Genomic DNA, 18,576 nt, shown 5'->3' with positions numbered 1-18,576 from the left:
GCTGAGAGGTTTTGAAGGAATTTCCAAAATCTCACTCATGGGTATATATATCCCGACCCTATCGGTGTGACCGAGTGGAACAACTCGGTGGCACCGAGATGCAGAATCGCAAGCGGTTGCTGCAACTCAGTGTGACCGAAAAGTTCTAATCAGTTGCACCGAGATTGAAAACCTAGATCAACTTAGTGATCTTGGTGTGACCGAAATGGATGACTCGGTCATACCAAAATGCACAAAGAGGTTTTGGAAGTTTAAGTCTATGACGAATCGGGGACTTGAAGTGCTCCTCACACAGAGTGGTTCGAATCTGACTTGATCAAACTTTGTGATGTAGCATGAATAGAGTTTGAGACGAGAAAAGCATAGATAGCTAGAGGGAGTTCTTAGGCATTCTTGTCCATCCATTTGGCAAAAGAGAAAAGGCCAAACAATCAAAGAAACAAATGGATGTCCTCGAATGAGTAAAATATGCAACCAACATGCTCACACAATAAGATGGCAAATGAAATATGTGACAAAGCATGCACAATCACTCTAGCATCTATCAAGCAATTTGGCGATGACTAGGTCATCTATATATGAGTATATTGACTTAGGAGTCAAATGAGAACATTTGATCGTAGGTCATACTCATCGTTTAAGCACAAGTGGGGTTGCCACTTTTACATAAAGCATTGTTGTGTTCACACCATTTGAGTTGCTTTAGGTCAATTGATTAGAGTAAAGCCCCCCTAGATGTGATATCCCTCCTAAGAGGGATGAACTAACCTTGGGTTTTGTCGATGATGACTTCATGTAGGTGTTGAAAATGTATATGCTCAATGTTGATGTAGATCATTTGGAGCAATCCTTTGAAGTGAGTTGCACTTTCAATACCTACACGGGTTAGTCCCACAAGGAACAAACAAGGATATCCATAGACATAGAGTGATGTTCACATAGGATGATGTCCATGAAAGCATTAGGTTACCTTGTCCCTTGTCTTACCAACAAGAGAGTTTGTGACTCCTTGAATTAGTGCAAGATATGGAAGTTGTTTGCACTTGTCCTCTCCAAAATGATATGAGTGAAGTATGTTGGCGGAGTCACCCTCAAGAACTCTCTAGTTCTTCTTCTTCGGGATCCACACCATTTTGATGGGAATCCTTGGAGTTGTAGTCGTACTTGATGAACTAGAACTTGATGTAGTCTTGGGAACCCACTTGACCAAGGCTTTGGGAGCTTCCTCAAATGCATCAATCTCCTCTTGAAGCTTGTCCTTGCCTTTTTGCTTGTGGTCTTGTGGTGGAAGATCATCTTGAGCTTGTGTTCCTTGGAAATAAGTAGGATCATACTTCTCTTGTTGAGGAACAAATTTCGTCTTGGGGTATTGATCTTCTTCCCACTCAACTCCATTGGCATTAAACTTTCGTTCAAAACCAACACCTTGATTCTTCTGGTGTCTTCCTTGCTTGCGTACAATTTCCTCAAATTGCTTACTTCCAGCAAGGCTCTTGTAAACACCTTTGTCTATAATTCCCTTCAATAAGCTATTTTCTTGCTCAAGTGTAACTTGGCTAAGAGAATCATTAGTGGAATCAAGAGAACTACTAGAAGCAACATCATTGGGTTTAGCATGATTATTGTTACTACTAGAAGAAGAATCTTTCTTACTCTTGTTGCTAGATTTAACTTGTGGCATGTAAGTAGACAAGAGTAAACGCTTGGCAATGTAACAAGAACTTTTCTTGTGAAGATCATCATTGATCGCTTTTAAGAACCCATGCTCTTGCTCAAGGTTGAGCTTTTCAAAGCGTAACTTCTCATGAGTCTTTAAAAGCTCTCAATGATTTTCCAAGGTAGTTTCATGAGCTATCTTAAGAGTGTTTAGCTCTTTAGTTAGACACTCAATCCCTTCTTATCATCGTCATTCGTTTTGTCTTGATTAGCATGATTAATAGCAAGTTCATCATAGTTTTCATCACTAGAATTGTCAACAAGTAAATCATCATCACCTAGCAAGTCATCTTCATCACTATTGAAATCAACATACTCGGGGTGTGATACCTTTGGGCCTTTAGCCATGAATCATCTTCCAATTCCTTCATTTGGTGACTCAAATATGTCATAGGAGTTGGGTGACACAAGTGCTAGACCGGCAACACCTTCATCTTGAGTATATTCGGAGTCGGAGTGATAACTTCTCTCGGAGTGATTGTCGGAGTCGGAGCCGAATACCCATTCACCAACATGAGCTTGATGTCTTCGTTTTGTGTAGCTCCTTGCTGATTTGTCCTTCCTTTCCGAATCCTTGCTTCTCCGTGATGTTCTTCGTTCATAACGGTCATCTCAACTCCTTCTCTCTCTTGGTGGTGATTCTTCTCTCATACTCCTTTTGGGAGGATCTTCTCTTCTTTTGTAGGGAGCCGTACACTCATTGGAGTAGTGTCCGTGTCTTCCACAATTATAGCAATTGCGTTCACGACTTGAAGATCTTTTGTCATTGTAGGACCTTGACTTGGAACTTCTTTCCTTGCTTCTATTCTTGTAAAACTTGTTGAAGTTCTTCACCATTAGGCTCAATTCTTCATTGAAGTTTTGTTTCTCACTTGATGATGTGGGAGCATCACATGAGGCTTTGTAAGCACCACTTGACTTGTTGTGAAGCTCTTCCTTATCCTTGAGTGACCTCTCATGAGCAACAATCCTTCCAATGACTTCCGTTGGCTTGAGATCTTTGTAATTGGGCATCATTTGGATCAATGTGCACACGGTATCATATTTTCCATCCAAGGCTCTTAGGATCTTCTTTATGATGAATCTATCGGTCATCTCTTCACTTCCTAAGTCGGCAATCTCATTTGTGATGAGAGCAAGCCTAGAGTACATTTCAGCGACACCTTCATCATCCTTCATTTTGAACTTGTCAAGTTGACTTTGAAGCACATCCAATTTGGATTCCTTGACAGGGTCGGTACCTTCGTGCATATCAATCAAAGTATCCCAAATTTCCCTTGCATTCTCAAGACGGCTGATTTTGTTGAATTCTTCGGGGCACAATCCGTTGAACAGAATATCACAAGCTTGAGCATTGTATTGCAGCATCTTCAACTCTTCCATGCTAGCCTCACGGTTCGGTTCTCTTCCATCAAAGAATTCACCTTGCAAGCCAATACACACAATAGCCCAAACGGCGGGGTTATGTCCAAAAATATGCATTTTCATCTTATGCTTCCAACTAGCAAAATTAGTACCATCAAAGTAAGGACCTCTACGGTGGTAAATTCCCTCACTAGACACCATACTCTCCTAGGTTGTGAAACCAAGGCTATGATCACCAAAGCTATGGAAATCAAGGCAAATGGAGACCAAAGCTCTGATACCACTTGTAGGATAGAAAGTATGTCTAGAGGGGGGTGATTAGACTACTTGACCAAATAAAAATCTAGCCTTTTCCCAATTTTAAGTCTTGGCAGATTTTAGCAACTTAGCACAAACAAGTAATCAACCTACACATGCAATTCTAAGAGTATAGCAGCGGAATGTAAAACAATTACATATGAAGGTAAAGGGAGGAGTTTGGAGGGAGCAAACGCAATGTAGACACGGAGATTTTTGGCGTGGTTCCGATAGGTGGTGCTATCGTACATCCACGTTGATGGAGACTTCAACCCATGAAGGGTAACGGTTGCGTGAGTCCACGGAGGGCTCCACCCACGAAGGGTCCATGAAGAAGCAACCTTGTCTATCCCACCATGGCCATCGCCCACGAAGGACTTGCCTCACTAGGGTAGATCTTCACGAAGTAGGCGATGTCCTTGCCCGTACAAACTCCTTGGTTCAACTCCACAATATTTACGGAGGCTCCCAAGTGACACCTAACCAATCTAGGAGACACCACTCTCCAAAAGGTAATAGATGGTGTGTTGATGATGAACTCCTTGCTCTTGTGCTTCAAATGATAGTCTCCTCAACATTCAACTCTCTCTCTCATAGGATTTGATTTGGTAGAAAGATGGTTTGAGTGGAAAGCAACTTGAGGAAGGCTAGAGATCAAGATTTATGTGGTTGGATTGGAATATCTTGACCTCAACACAAGTGTAGGTAGTTCTCTCTCAGAAAATGTATGTTGAAAGTGTTGGCATATTATGATGGCTCTCTCCACGAATGAAGAGTGGGTGGAGGGGTATATATAGCCTCCACACAAAATCTAACTGTTACACACAAATCACCAAACTCGGTGGGACCGAATCATATAACTTGGTCAGACCGATTTAGTTCAAAAGGTGAACGTTAGGATTTTCGGTGGGACTGATATGTCAACTCGGTGGGACCGATTCCATTAGGGTTAGGGCATAACATAATCTCGGTGAGACCGATTACACAAACTCGATGGGACCGATTTTGGTAATAGACAAACAGAGAGTTGGCCAGACAAACTCGGTGGGACCGATTCGCTCATCTCGGTTAGACTGAAATGTTACGAAGGGGAAACAGAGAGTTTTCATTGCAATCTCGGTGGGACCGATCGCTCATCTCGGTTGGACCAAAATGTTACGAAGGGAAACAGAGAGTTTGCAATCCCATCTCGGTGAGACCGAGATCCCTATCGGTGAGATCGAAGTGACTAGGGTTTCTGGCAGTAGCTATGTCATGTGAACTCGCTGGCGCCGGATAGAAGATTTCGGTGGGGCCGAGTTTGACTTTTGGTTTGGGACATATGTGGATATGGGAAAGTAGTTGAGGGTTCTTGGAGCATATCACTAAGCATTTTGAGCAAGCAACTCATTAATCAACACCTCACCCCCTTTTAATAGTATTGGCTTTTCCTATGGACTCAATGTGATCTTGGATCACTAAATGTAAAATGTAGAGTCTTGTGCTTTGAGCTTGAGCCAATCTTCTTTCCTTAGCATTTTGAGGGGTCCACTTTCTAATCCATGCCATGCCAATCATTGAGCTTTTCCTGAAATATTTATCTTCAAGTAGCATTAGCTCAATGAGCTATATGTTGTTAGGAATTACCAAAACCACCTAGGGATAGTTGCACTTTCAAACCCACTGCCACGGGAGGGTAGGACAAAAGATGTCAAACAAGTCCTTTTCCATAAGCACATATGAGTATTTACGGAATACATGCCTGCATTATATTTATGAACTGGAGCTAGTTTTGTATCGCCCTAGGTTATGATTGTTATATGATGAATATCATCCAACGAATCCACCGATCCAATGCCTACGAGTTTTTCAAATATTGTTCTTGCTAAGTTACTACTGCTGCTATTACTGTTACACTTGCTACAAAATCATTGTTATCACTGTTACCGTTACTATTACCACTACTATCAAAACAATCATATTACTATGCTACTGATCACTTTGCTGCACATATTTAATCTCCAAGTGTGGTTGAATTGACAACTCAACTGCTAATACTTGCAAATATTCTTTGACTCCCCTTGTGTCGAATCTATAAATTTGGGTTGAATAATCTGCCCTCGGAAACTGTTGTGATCCCCTATACTTGTGGGTTATCAATACCTTTTTAGGCGCCGTTGCCGGGTAGCATAGCTATATTTGTTGAGTCACTTGGGATTTATATCTATTTATCACTATGAAGAATCTGAAGGATGCCAAAACCAAGAATTTTTCCTCTAAGACGAGGGGAGGTAAGGAACTGCAATCTAGCTCTGCACTTGATTCACCTTCTATTTTGAGTAAACTTGCAACACCACCACATGCTATTAATCTTGATATGTCGCAAGTTATTGATGATGCTACTTCTGCTATGAATGATACTCATGATGATGCTAATACCTTGTTTGATGATACTGTGCCACTAGATGAATTTCTTGATGAACAAATTGCTAGAGCTAAAGATATTGAAAATGCTAAAACTGATGAAGTACTTGAAACTGGAAATCCTGAAACACCTATTAGACCTATCTCTCATATATATGAAATGCCTAAGATACCTGAAGGTCATGTTATGGATGATGAGATAGCTAGAGATTTTCTTGCTTGCAATGATAGAGATGATCTTAAGAAATTATTATGCAAACTGAAAGAAAAATCTTTGAATGCTAGAATGAAATGTGATCCTAAGTTTGCTACTTCACCTATCTTTGGTACTGATAAGGATTGTGAATTCTCTGTCAACCCAGACTTGATTACTTTGGTTGAATCTGATCATTTCCATGGCTAATCTGAAACTGTTGTGGCACATCTTACCAAATTAAATGATACAGCGACCCTTTTTGCTAATGATGGAGAAAATTCACTACTACTATATTATGGAAGTATTTCCTTTTTCATTAAAGGGTGATGCTAAGATATGGTACAATACTCTTGCTCCTGATTGTGTGCGTAGTCCCCAGGATATGTTTTACTACTTCTCTGAAAATAATTTCCTGCTCATAAGAAACAAGCTACCTTACAGGAAATATTTAACTTTGTGTAAATTGAAGAAGAGAGTCTCCCACAAGCTTGGGGGAGGCTTCTCAAATTTCTTAATGCTTTGTCTAATCACCCTCTTAAGAAAAATTAGATACTTGATATCTTCTATAATGGACTAACCGATGCTTCTAGGGACTTCCTAGATAGTTGTGTTGGTTGTGTTTTCAGGAACAAACTGTTGAACAAGCTGAGGAATTATTGAATAATATATTAAAAATTATGATGATTAGACTCTTCCTAAACCACTGCCTAAACCCACTCCGAAGAAGAGGGGTATCTTATATCTCAATCCCGAAGATATGTAAGAGGCAAAGAAATGCATGAAGGAAAAAGGTATTAAAGCTGAAGATGTTAAGAATTTACCACCTATTGAAGAAATACATGGGCTTGACACACCACCACCACGGGTGGTAGAGGTAAATTGTTTAATGAAATTTGATGAAGGTGACATCCCTTATAATAAACATCCTAGCCAATGCTTATATGAGTTTGAAAACTACATTAGAAAACAAGATCACTTCAATGCCAATGTTATGAAACAACTAAAATACAACTCTGATATGATTGCTCTCTTGAGTGACTTGTTATTTAGAATCACTAATGATGTTAGGCGTGTGATACGTCCATTTTGCATCATGATTTCCTACTGTTATTTATAATGTTTTTATGCGCAATAATGCTTAATGGAGTAATTCTAATGCCTTTTCTCTCATAATATGCAAGGTTTACACAAAGAGGGAGAATGCTGACAGTTGGAATTCTGGACCTGAAAAGGCTACGTCAGAGTTACCTATTCCGCACATCTTGAAACAAGCTAAAAATTTACAGAGAATTATTTTGTAATATACAAAAAATACTAGAGCAAATAACAACCGGAGGGGGCCGCTAGGTGGGCACAACCCACCTGGGTGCACCAGGCCCCCCAGGCGCGCCCTGGTGATTTGTGCTCAGCTCAGGGCACCTCCGGTGCCCATCTTCTGGTATATAGGTCATTTTGACCTAGAAAAAATAAGGAGAGGACTTTCGGGACGAAGCACCGCCGTCTCGAGGCGAAACTTGGGTAGGAGCACTTTTGCCCTTCGGTGGAGCGATTCCACTGAGGGAACTTCCCTCCTGAAGGGGGAAATCGAAGCGATCGTCATCACCAACAATCCTCTCATCTTTGGGAGGGTAATCTCCATCAACATCTTTAACAGCACCATCTCCTCTCAAACCCTAGTTCATCTCTTGTGTTCAATATTTGTACCGGAACCTCAGATTGGTACCTGTGGGTTCGACACTCTTACTTATTGAAAGGACTGCGATTGATCCCCTATACTTGTGGGTCATCAAGACTCTTTTCGGGTGTCATTGCCGGGGAGTGAAGCGCTCTTGGTAAGTGGAAATCGGTAAGGAAAAATTATTACTACGTGCTGAAATTTATTGTCATTTGTTACTATGGAGAACCATCCTTTGAGGGGTTTGTTCGGGGTATCTTCACCTCGACCGGAAGAAAAATTAGTTGCCCCTCAACCTACTATACCTACTAAAAATATTGGTTATGAAATTCCTTCGGGTATGATAAAACAACTGCTAGCTAATCCTTATGCAGGAGATGGAACCGAACATCCTGATATGCATTTGATATATGTGGATGAAATTTGTGGATTATTTAAGCTTGCGGGTTTTCCCGGAGATGAAGCTAAGAAGAAAGTTTTCCCTTTATCTTTGAAGGGAAAAGCATTGACATGGTATAGGCTATGCGATGATATTGGATCTTGGAACTGGAATCGATTGAAATTGGAATTTCACCAAAAAAATTACCCTATGCATCTAGTTCACCGTGATCAGAATTATATATATGTTTTTTGGCCTCGTGAAGGAGAAAGTATCGCTCTAGCTTGGGGGAGGCTTAAGTCAATGTTATATTCATGCCCTAATCATGAGCTCTCTAGAGAAATTATCGTTCAGAACTTTTATGCCCGGCTTTCTCGTGATGATCAATCCATGCTCGATACTTCTTGTACTAGTTCTTTTATGAAGAATACTATTGAATTCAGGTGGGATCTTTTAGAAAGAATTAAACGCAACTTTGAAGATTGGGAACTCGGCAAAGGTAAAGAGTTAGGTATTAAGCTTGAGTTTGATTGTGTTAAATCTTTTATGAATACCGATGCTTTTCAAAAGTTTAGCACTAAATATGGACTTGACTCTAAGATAGGAGCCTCTTTTTGTGAATAATTTGCTACTCACGTTGATCTCCCTAAGGAGAAGTGGTTTAAATATCATCCCCCTATTAAAAGAAGAAATTAAAGAACTGGTCATAGTTAAAGATGAAACCATTTTTTTTCATTAAAACTGAGATATTCACTCCGATATTGCTACTAATGACTAATGAATACAAAGGATTGTAAATATCCTATCTTTATTTTGTTTTCATGGTAAATGGGCTATTTATGGACGAAATCAAGTCAATACATGGAAATGAGTAAAAGAGGAGATAGAGAAGATCAAGTGGGAGGTGCAAAAGATCGCATGTGTGGTCGTATGGCCTGCCATGGCCAACCTCTGATCCACCACTAATAATATCGCAAAGGGTTCAATGCCAGAAACAACACAGATCATTGCCGAAATCTCCATTTTCATCATCCACAGCAACCCTAGTCATCGCTATTTCCCATCTACATCTCCATAGACGCCACCATCTCCGCCACCATAGAACTCAGCCAACTAGCCTTACTTTGTAATCATGTATCACATCCAACATATATTGTAAGGCATATTATCAATCAATAAATCTGCATGATGTGTTCTTAAATTATTTATCCATTTGATCTAATCTCCATGTGTGAGTAGTTCGGTAATGTCATGGGTCGAGACATAGCCCTACAACCCAATGTATTTGTTGGAGGGATCGATGGAAGTACTTTGTTAACATCCCGTATGTGTAACATAAATTGCTTTGTAGTTATCTCTTGTCTTTTCCGCACCCTTCATACCTGCGGGTACCCAAGATCATGGAGAGCGAGCCACTGAGAGGCTAAGGGTAGGGAGATCGTGATGTGTTATTCTGAACACCAGTGACAGAAAGGTTTAGCATGATAACACAGATCCTATCATTGGGGATACAAGAGGTATAATCATTAAACGCCCAATGCTTTTGTCTAATTTCTATCTTAATTACTGGGGCAACTGCGTGCGATGGATAGGGCCTTTCGGTTCCACAACTGAGTCTTGATGTAGGATGTGTGCCGATCAAGACGTAATTTGCACACATCCCCCACCTCGATAAGTTGCAAGCACAACTCGATGGATGACTTCCAGGGCACAAATTAATATCATATTGATTCCATTCATGAATATATGGTTGTAAGAATAAGTCCTCGTACCCATGCCTATTTTTATTATAGGTGTTCTTAGTGTCAACTTAAATTTGATCTGGTCAAACCCTGGAATTAATACTCCTGCAGAAGCTTGGTAGAAACCTATGACTTCAAGGGTATCGCCCTCTTGTGGGTTCGATAGCTCAGGGCCACCTGTGATGAAAAAGGCAAGAATCCTTTCCGCTTCTTTGCCGGATCACTAAAGGGACTAATCGGTAAACCCCTTGTAAGAGTTCTCCCCCTATTTGTTTCCTATATTAGATCCCTGGTCCTAGGGTACCTAGCCCTAGACCCATTGCAAATGTGTAAATTCTATCCCATCTATAATATGACAGTGGGGGTTTCCCCTACTATCCCTCTCTGGTAAAAAAAACTTGGCCGTAATTTGATGTGAAAGTTGGATAGGATCACCCATGTTCTCAATTTTAGACCCCGGGCAACATCTTCTGTAACGCCCTCGATGCGGCTATATCTCCCACGTGTCAAAGCACGACTTAGAGGAATAACCGCATTGAAAGCAATGTCGCAAGTGAGGTAATCTTCACACAACCCATGTAATACATAAGGGAAAGAGATACATAGTTGGCTTACAATCGCCACTTCACACAATTACATGAATAAAACATTACATCATCCAGATACAATCAAGGTCCGTCTACGGAACCAAAATAAAAGAAGAAACCCAAATGCGACAAAGGTCCCCGATCGACCCCAACTGGGCTCCACTACTGATCAACTAGAACGAAACAACACAAAGGACAAGATCTTCATCGAGCTCCTCCTGAGCTTGGTTGCGTCATCTGCACGGTCTCATCGGCACCTGCAAGCTGGTTTTGGAAGTATCTGTGAGTCGCGGGGACTCAGCAATCTCACACCCTCGCGATCAAGACTATTTAAGCTTATGGGAAAGGTAAAGGTATGAGGTGGAGCTGCAGCAAGCGACTAGCATATATGGTGGCTAACATACGCAAATGAGAGCGAGAAGAGAAGGCAAAGCACGATCGAGAACTATGATAAAGAAGTGATCCTAGAACAACCTACGTCAAGCATAACTCCAACACCGTGTTCACTTCCCGGACTCCGCCGGAAAGAGACCATCACGGTTACACACGCGGTTGATGTATTTTAATTAAGGTCAACTTCAGGTTTTCTACAACCGGACGTTAACAAATTCCCATCTGCCCATAACCGCGGGCACGTCTTTCGAAAGTTCAAATCCCTGCAGGGAGTCCCAACTTAGCCCATGACAAGCTCTCACGGTCAACGAAGAAATAGACCTCCTCCCGAGACATTCTGATCAGACTCGGTATCCCGATTCTACAAGACAACTCCGATAATGGTAAAACAAGTCCAGCAACACCACCCGCTGTGCCGACAAATCCCGATAGGAGCTGCACATATCTCGTTCTCAGGGCACACCGGATAAGCTAAGCGTACGGGAGCCAATGTAACCCAAGTTTCCAAGGGACGGCCCCGCACGGTGCTCTAGGTTGGACCAATGCTCAAAGGAGCACTGGCCCGGGGGTTTAAAATAAGATGACCCTTGAGTCCGCAAAACCCAAGGGAAAAGACTAGGTGGCAAATGGTAAAACCAAGGTTGGGCATTGCTGGAGGAATTTTATTCAAGGCGGACTGTCAAGGGGTTCCCATTATCACCCAACCGCGTAAGGAACGCAAAATCCGGGAACATAACACCGGTATGACGGAAACTAGGGCGGCAAGAGTGGAACAAAACACTAGGCGAGAGGCCGAGCCTTCCACCCTTTACCAAGTATATAGATGCATTAATTAAATAAGAGATATTGTGATATCCCAACAAGTAAACATGTTCCAACAAGGAACAAACTTCAATCTTCACCTGCAACTAAAAACGCTATAAGAGGGGCTGAGCAAAGCGGTAACATAGCCAATCAACGGTTTGCTAGGACAAGGTGGGTTAGAGGCTTGGTTCAACAATATGAGAGGCATGATAAGCAAGTGGTAGGTATCGCAGCATAGGCATAGCAAAAGAGCGAGCATCTAGCAAAGCAAAGATAGAAGTGATTTCGAGAGTATGGTCATCTTGCCTGAAATCCCGCAAGGAAGAAGAACGAGTCCATGAAGAAGACAAACGGACATAGACGAACGGGTCCTCACAAACGCGACGTTACCGTAACCAACCCGGAGAAGCAAACACCGGAAAGAAGCACACAACATAGTAAACAACCAACACATGAACATGGTATGATATGCGGGATGCGGTATGCGATGCATATGCATGATTTGCAAGGGAAAGAATGAACCTGGCCTTAACTTGGAAATCCAAGTGTACCACTGGAAAGGGGAGATGAAATCGCTTGAAAACGATATAAAGATCACCGGAATCGGAGTTACGGTTTGGAAATGGCAAGCCATTCAAATATGGCACCGGTCTGCGATTTACAGCAAGTAGCCATCTAAATGCAATGAGATGAAGCTACAGCACCCAAACATGACAACAAAATACATGGAAGGGATCCATTCATGATGCTTAACAAAAGATGAACACTGAGCTACGGCCAATTCATCCATTAACAGGTTCAAACAAGCATGGCAAAAATGCATTTGACAAACAGATTTCAGACTTAGTGAAATTAACACTTGTCTGGAATCTCGGATCAGATAGCACACTTTGGAGCATGAAAACTATATGCTACAGGAACTGAACATGGCAAAGTAAAGCATGGCATGGAGCTACTCAAAGAGCTTAACAAAAGTCCCTTAGTGACCTTGAGCCAAAAGGGAACAGAAAATACAATTGCAAGCATTTGAACATGACAAAAACATAAACAGATCTCAAACTTAGAGAAAAACTGGAGCATGCGAATATGCTAACAAGTAGGCATGTTCACGAGCTCGATGCACTCACTACAGAGCAAGGCATGACAAACTAAGCATACACACATTAAGAATATACATTATATCAGCTAGACATGGCAAGAACAACAACATAGCATGCACGGATCAACAACAACATCCTCGACAAAATCGCTAACAAGTAGACAATCTGCCCAAATTCACGAAATAGCAAAAGTAGAGCTCGATTGACTCAAGCTAGGGTGCTCCATAATGCAAACAAAGACATGGATGGATAGAGCACCACAATATTAACAAATCGTCCTTACTAATCATCCTTAAAAGAGGCACGGATCACTAGGAAACAACATGAACATATGGCATATTGATAAAAACAGATCAAGGACTTAGTGAAATTCTAAGTCCCTGAAATCAGCATTAACGAATGCACCACTTTGCAAGCTTGTGCTAGTCACCACACATATCACAAAAATACATGGATTGCACCTTTGTAAAGATGGCAAAACATATAACAAAACTCATGTAGAGCTCAGGGGCATATCATGCACACAATAATCATGGAAAAAATGACAAATAGCTATTTGGTGCAGCAGATCTGACAATTAACTCAAATAGCACTCTTCCAACAGCATTTAGGGCATCAAGATGAACTCAAATGAAAATGATGCAATGAGATGAAATTATGTACTCTCTGAGACGAACATTTGGATATGCTACACGACCAAAACGGATCTACGGATGAAAAGTTACGATGCGATGAATATGGGCATATGAAACATGGAAATCTCGGGGACTTAGTAGAAATTACCACTCCGAGAACAGATCTAGGGTTCGTGCACGCGAACCGAGGCTCGCCGGAGACGTCGCCGTGGTGGAGATTGAGGTCGCCGGAGGGCGTAGCTCGCCGGATCCGGCCCTCCCGTGGCTGGATCTGGCCGGAGAAGGAGCGAGGAGGCGCGGGGCGCGGTGAACGGCGCGGCGTGCTGCGGCGACCGACGGCCTTGAACGGCGTGGCGCCGGCGATGGTTGGCGGACGGCAGCGGAGATGGCGGTGCGGTGGCGGACGGCGGCAAACAGGGCGGCGGCGCGGCTGTCCGGGCGGCGGGGCAAGGAGGCAGGCGGCGGCGGCGTTCGGGCCCTCGGGGGCCGGCGATGGGCTCCCCGGGCCGCGCGGTGGAGGAGGCGACCGAGCCACTCAGGCGGCGACACGTGGCGGCGGACGTCGCGGGCGGACATGTCCGTCGGCGGGGTTTCGTCCGGCGGCGGGGGGAAAAATGGATCTAGGGTTTTAGGGAGAAGGGAACCGAGAATTTCGGAGGGGGTGTATTTATAGGCATAGAGGGAGTTAGGAGAGTCCAAATGAGGTGCGGTTTTCGGCCACGCGATCGTGATCAAACGAACGAGATGATGGAGGAGGTTCAAGTGGGTTTTGGGCCACTTTGGAAGGATGTTGGGCTGCAACACACACGAGGCCTGTTCGGTCCCTCGGTTAACTGTTGGAGTATCAAACGAAGTCCAAATGGTACGAAACTTGACAGGCGGTCTACCGGTAGTAAACCAAGGCCGCTTGGCAAGTCTCGGTCCAATCCAGAAATGTTTAACCCACACACATGAAAAGAAGGTAGAAATGACCACCGGAGGAGATAGGAGCGCCGGAATGCAAAACGGACAACGGGGAAAATGCTCGGATGCATGAGACGAACACGTATGCAAATGAAATGCACATGATGACATGATATGCAATGCATGACACGCAAGCAATGACAAGGCAACAACAGCGAATAACTAGAGGACACCCGGCATATCGGTCTCGGGGCGTTACATCTTCACACTCATCCTCCACGATCATATTGTGCATCATAAAACAACATGTCATCACCTCCCATAAGGTCTTGGATCCCATTATTTAAGAGGTCCATGAACAACTGCCAAATAGGCTTGGAGCACTTCCAATGCCCTCTCAACCTATTGGCTTGTTCTTTTTTTTTCGTTTCATTTTTCTTTTATTTCTTCACCAGTTTTTCTTCAGTTTTCTGTTTTTCTTTGTTTTTCACCGGTTTTTTTGTTTCTTTCCAGATTTTTGTTGTTTTTTCTTTTTTTCTTTATTTACTTTGTTTCTTTCTCGGTTTCACTATTTTTGTACTTTTCTTTCTCTATGTGTTTTTCTGAAAATGAAAATGAAAATAGGAAATTAATATGGTTAGCAACAAATTTCTTCTAAAAATGAAAAATGTAGCAACGCACTTTTTGTTAAAGAAAAAGCAAGCGAGCGCACTTTTGTTCATATCATTTAATTTTTTCATCACACTAAATGTTCAACATGTATTTGAAAAATAATGAAAATAGGGAACAAAAAAAACCCAAAACAAATATTAATAAACCAAAAGGAAGGAAGAAACCTGATGGAAACAAATATAAAAAAATGAAAAAATAAACATGGAAAGACAGAAAAGGAAACAAATAAAGAATAGAAATAGAAAACCAGGAGAAATCAAAAAATAGGCGCGTACTAGCGATACAAAAGCAATATCGTACTATTGGAAATAGAGAAAACCGGCCAATAAAGAATAGAAATAGAAAACCAGGAGAAATCAAAAAATAGGCGCGTACTAGCGATACAAAAGCAATATCGTACTATTGGAAATAGAGAAAACCGGCCAACCACTCGATCGCCGCAGCAAAGAAGTGTAAAAGGCTAGGCTTGTTGGGCCGCAACGCATGAGCGGATGTGTGTATTAGCAAGCTTGTCTGCCATCTCGAGTGCTCGTATTCGTCGACCTGTGTGGGGGAAGGGACCTCCTCCCCAGCGCCTATTGCGCCGCTTATGTTGTCCTGGCACCGACGCCCCTAGCTACATGTGCTGACACAAGAACAAGCCGAAGAACTCGCTCACGGCATGTGCTGCATTCCATGGTCGGTCGGTTCGGTGTCAACTAGTCGCAGTTCACCGGTCAACTATCGACCATTGACTTTAAAAGAAATAAAATCAGAAAAACAAGAGTTCAAAAACAAGTGCTCATGGAATTTAAAAGAAAGTTCGTGAACTCGAAAGTTCATGAGTACAAAAACAGTTCACGGGTTTTATAAAAAAAGTTCGCGAACTAGAAAAAGTTCATAGGGTTTAAAAATGTTCAAAAAATTTAAACAAGTTTAACGCATTATATATGTGGATTTGGAAAAGGTTCACATATTTGAAAAAAGATCAATTTGCAAAAAGATCTTTAAATTGAAAAAAATCATTTTTAATATTTTTTCCCAAGTTTAGAAAAAAAATCACGACTTTTAAAAAAGTGCGTGAATTGGGAAATAGCTGTAAACTTTGAGGGAAAATGTTCACAAATTTGTGACAAAAAATTTCACGATATTAAAAAATGTTCATATATTTGAGGGAAACGGTTCACTAATTTGAGACAAAAATTCTTGAATTTTAAACAGTTCGTGAATTTAAAATTAAAAAATAACCAAAAATTTTAAATTTCAAGAATTCTAGTAACGAAAAAATCATGAAAATATAAAACTAAAATAAACGAAAACTTCGAACCCGAAAATAGAAAGAAATGAAAACTAGAAAAACAAAATAGAAAAAGAAACGAGGAAACACACACCCATCCACACATTTTGGGCCGTCCTGTTGCGGGTGCAGGCGCCCCTGTTTCTCTCAAAAGTTTTTTGGTTTTTGGTTTCTGATTTCTTACATTTTTGTTCTTATTTGATTTTATAAAAAACATTAGGGTTTTCAAGAATGTTCTAAAAAATTTAAAAGTGTTAACGAATTTGAATGTTCGTATATTCAGTCCTTTTTGCTCTATATTGTTTGAAAAACTAAATATTCATGATTTAAAAAATGTTCGTGAATTAAAAGAAAGGTTTGCAAATTAAATAATGTTAGCGAGTTAAAAAAATACATGAATTTCACATGATATTTGTGAATTCAAAAAAAAATCCTGAAGTACAAAACATGTACGTGACATCAAAAGATATTCGGATGTTTAAAATATGTTCATGAATTCTAATACAAATTTTCGTAAATTCCAAAAAAGTTTAAAAATTAAGAAAAGGTTATGAATTGATAAAATGTTCGTCATTTTAAAAATATTGAATTTCAAAAAATGTTCACAAACCTGATAAAAATCTCAAATTCAATAATATTCGCAGCTATTAGTAAAATGGTCACGATTTTAAAACATGGTCGCTTTTCTAAAAATGTTCATCAATTCGAAATTTGTTGATTTTTATCAATTACGAAATTATAAAACAGTATGTGAATCTGAGTAAGAGAAAAACAAAAAAGACAGAGAAAAAAACAAAGAACAAACCGGTTAAAGTGAATGTTCTAGGATCTTATCGTGGTGGGCCAGCCCAAACAGAGGATAGCTCTCGCGGGGTGGGGGCACCCCTATTTCTTGCTTGGAGTGCTCCTCTTGGGAACTCCTTAGTCAGCTCTGTTAGCGCGGATTAGAGATGCTGGCGCTCGCAGGGGCGTGTAGCGGGCCAGCCCATTTGTTTTTTCTCTTTCTGTCTAAAGAGCAAAAAATGGGTTGTTGTTTCTCTTTCTGTCTAAAGAGCAAAGAATGGGTGTGCGGGGAGCTTCATTCGAACTTGGTACCCGACCCTTAATGTACGGGTGCACGAACCACTACGCCAACGACCAACTCGTCTTCACTAAGGTTGTTCGCCTCCGTTTATTCTTCCTCAACCTCCCAAAACCCCCGGTCCGTGAAGCTTCCCAAACCGTTTTTTTTCTGCAATAGTTTTTTTTGCCTTTTTTCTTTCCTTCTTTTTGCTAAATGTGTGCACTTTTATAAAAAAATGAAAACATTTTTCAAAATGCATGAAAGTTCATCGAAACTGAAAAAAAGTTCATCAAATTTGAGAAAAGTTCATAAAAATTGGAAAAAGTTCATTGAATATGAAAAAAGTTCATAATAATTACAAAAAATTCATCGAATCTGAAAAAAAGTTTATTGATTTTGGAAAAAGATCAGCGGATTTGAAAAAAAGATTCTCGATTTTGAAAAATTTCAGTGAATTTAAAAAAATCATCAATTTTGAAAATAGTTCATCAGAAAAATGAAAAAATTCATGAATTTTTTTAAATACACATTTTTGAATAAAAGTTCATCGAAATTCAAAATAAGTTCATTGACTTGAAGAAAAAGTTCACGTATTTGGTGCGGTAAGAGGAAAAAAGAAAAAAAAATTAGAAAACAAAAGGCAAAAAGTAAAATGAAAAAAATGAAAAAGGGAGAAAACAGAAAAGAAAGAATAAAAGAGAGGAAAGATTCTGCTTATTGGCGCGGTGGTTACACCAGTCCGTATTGAAGAGGAAGGTCACCGGTTCGACTCTTCATCAGCGCAAACAATTTTTGCACACTAAAACACAAATGGAGAATATTATATGGGCCGGCCCAGCGCGGGGCGCTGCACGCGCCCGTTTACAAAATACACATTGACCAGCGCCTGCAGCGCCAAATAGGATTCGCCCCTCCTCTTCGGCGCCCTCTGCACCGTATAAGGTACTCGGCACTCGATAGTGGTTCGGCACAGCATCGCTCGTGCCAGATGCTCAAAAACCAAACGGCAAGAAAATATGTACCACGAGGGAGTCAAACCCACATGCCATTACAGACAAACTTGGTGCTTCAACCACTGCACCAGGATAACATTGTTGTGTTATTTACGAAAACAATTATATTTAACCTGTGTTTCAGCCTGAGTATAAATTATTTGGAAAAAGGGAACGAAAAATTTGAACAAGAATTCATGAATTTGAAAACAGTTCATTGATTTCGACAAAGGGTCACGAATTGTTCACAAAAAGTTCATCATTTTTTTAAAAACATTCACGGGTTTGAAAAAGGTTCATCGGAGTTTGAAAAGAGTTCAACGAATTTGATTAAAAAAAGTTCACTGATCTATAAAAAGTTAATCGGTTCTTATAAAA

This window comes from Triticum urartu, chromosome 7 (genome assembly GCF_003073215.2).
Source record: "Triticum urartu cultivar G1812 chromosome 7, Tu2.1, whole genome shotgun sequence".
NCBI classification, from domain to species: Eukaryota; Viridiplantae; Streptophyta; class Magnoliopsida; order Poales; family Poaceae; genus Triticum; species Triticum urartu.
Note: the sequence above shows the minus strand (reverse complement) of the source record.